A 2,938-nucleotide genomic window follows, 5' to 3' on the forward strand; every position below is an offset into this window, starting at 1 on the left:
TTACAAGCATGTGCCACCACACCTAGCAAGATCTGCCATTTTTCCCATTGAGGATGAGGCTTTATCATGACTCTGGAGCTACAGAGACCTGTTTAAGTAGCAGCTCCATCAAGGCATGCTGTGTGACCTTGGGCAAGTCCCTTTAGCTCTCTGAGCTTCACCTGTCAAGCGAGGATAGTAACACTGAGTCATGGGATCACCTGTAGCTTTGCAGGGCAATCTTGAGTCTCACCTGCTGCACCAAGGGGACCCCACCCACCTGACCTCCACTGTTTAGCACAGAGACCCCCACTCCCATCCCCATGCCTTGAAATCCCACAGGAAAAAACAGTGAGATTAAAGGATAATGACCTTCCTTTCTCTGACGTGAGCGGGCTTGTTCCAAGGGGAAAACAGCCTCTCAGCTGCACTGCCTCCTCTGCATCCTTGCTTTGTGTAGGGCTTCTGGGGAAGCAACATTCCCAGGGTAGTTTCCTTCCAGGATCACTCCCCCTCCAGAAATTCCCCCAGCAGCTGCCAAGCTCTGTGATAAGAAAGAAAAGAGTAATTTCCAGAAAGAGGCGGGCATATTCAGAGATGGAATGGAGGCCACACCCCACAAGGCCACAGGTCACCTAGGCCATGTCCCAGTCAGCACAGAACTCTAGTGGGCTGGGAGGAGGGGAGGTTCAGGCAGGAGTGGACCTATTGGGGGATACCTGTTGCTGTCTCTCCCAAGCATTTCTACTGTAGTCAGGGCAGAGGCAGGAGGGGGAGGCACATATGGTGCACCTGCTGTATACCTAGGGCTTGCAGACACAGAGCATTCCACAAGCACTCATCCAACAGTTTTTCTGGACCACTAAGCATCTGTCAGGCACTGTTCTGAGTATTAGGGTATTGTAATGAGCAAAACAGACCTCAAAGGGCACAGGGACCAGACTCCCAGGAAGGTATGGCTGTCCTCCTGCCCCTCAGGGCCTGTGAAAACAGGTAGGGGTACCAGGTGTGGCTCAGAGGTAGAGCACTTGCCTAGCAAGCTGGGGCCCTGGATTCCATTCCTAGCACTGCCCAGTGGGGAACTGAACAAAAGAGCAAAGTCCACAGGAAGAAACAGAAAACCAGGTGCTCTGGCAAGGTTTTTTTTTTTTTTATTACACCTATGGTGCAAAGAAATGGCGAGGGGGCAGGGAGGTGGAAGTGGGCAGTCCTAGAAGGGACCATTGTGCTCCTCACCAGGGTCAAGTTCAATGACAATCCCCAAACCAAATCTTCATTTTCCACCTCTTTTTCCAAGAAGGGCAATGGGAGGCTGCAGGGCCAGGAGCTGACTTTATTCATGGCCTCCCTCACATCCAGATCGGTACCAGAGTTTCTTGTGTACCCTGGACTCTGTGTCCATTGAGGAGGCCAAGGAGAAATCCATTACTACCTCTGTCCCCCAACGCCCTGACCCTTAATGACACCTTAGTCCTATGTACAATGAAGCTAGGGAGTCTAGGGACTTAGGGAGGAGGATCCCCTGCCAAGAGAGCCTCGGGACCCACAATGCACCCCACTATGCCTGGAAGTGAAGATGGAGGCAGGCAGAGGCATCGAGGGGCCTTCCTTCTTGGCACCACTGGCCCTGAGCATGGCTACAGTACACAACCTGGATCCTATCTTACAGGTGACTGAAGATTTGGCCAAACCACCACTCAGATTTCCCTCCAAGCCCCACATTAATTGGTTTTTTTTATTCTACAACTCAAACTGCTAAGCCCAAGCCCCAGGGCACACTACAAGGATTCTGAAGCCAAGGCTTTCAGACACCTGGGCTGCACCTGTGCGGCAAGCCTGGGAAAGCTGATGTGGGGACTGTGCCAGATGTGGGGCTGGCAAGCCTCTGCACCCAGGTAGGCCCAGAGCATGAGCACTCTGCCCGTTGCCTGGGCAGCTGCTAATGAGTAGATGCCTCCTGGGCCATCTGTCCCAGGGGCCGCTGCACCAGAGCATGAAGAGCAGAAGCTGTCAGGGTCGCTTTCCCCATCTGCCCTCCTGTGGGGTGGGGGGTGGGGGAGCTGGCCAGCCCAGCCCTGCTTGGCCCTGGCAGCCCATGGTCCTATGTAGGAAGACAGGGCAGCCTGCTGCCTTTTACTTTTCTCTCAAGTCTTACTTGAGGAAGATTAGATTAGGGGTTCAGTCATGTATTCCTAGATCATGCCCGGAACATAGTAGGAACTCAATAAAAGCTGCTCTTCCACCTTGAGTGGGGAGAGCTGTGCACAGATGCTCCCCTGGCTCTGCCACCCACTGGCTATCTAAGCCTCAGAAGCAAACATGCAAATCAGAGTGGAACCTACTCTAATACAGACTACAACAGGGCCGGGGGCATAGCTTTGCCATACAAGATATATATGTATATGTGTGTGTATATATATATATATATATATATATATATTTTTCCCCCCCTTAAGAATCCAGCTATGACCAAATACAAAATTGGGACAGAATTAAAGCTGTCTTAGGGGACAGGAACATTGGTGCCTGGCTTCTTCATGGAAGGCTAAAGTAATTGCCCTGTTGGCACAGTGGGAGTGTAGTTTTGGCCCACTCCATTGCAGGCGCAATGGCCAAGGCATTTACCTAAGACCCAAAGCCAGCCAATAGCTGCATTATCCAAGCCATATGCAAACTGCAGCATCGGAGGTGAGTTAAGATCAGGATTGCCCTTTAGAAAGTCCTCACTTAAGCTTGGCGTGGTGGCGCATACTTGTAATCCTAGCATTTGGGAGGCTGACACAGGAGGGTCACAGTTCACAGACAGCCTCAGCTACTTAGTGAGGCCCTTTGCAACTCAGTGAGACCCTGTTTCAAAATAAAGAATAAAAAATAGGGCTGGGGCTGTATCTCAGAGGTAGAATGCCCCTATGTTCCATCCCAAGTTCTACAATAAAAAAGAAAGAAAGAAAGAAAATTA

The sequence above is a fragment of the Muscardinus avellanarius genome (assembly GCF_963383645.1).
Source record: "Muscardinus avellanarius genome assembly, chromosome: 2".
Classification (NCBI taxonomy): Eukaryota; Metazoa; Chordata; class Mammalia; order Rodentia; family Gliridae; genus Muscardinus; species Muscardinus avellanarius.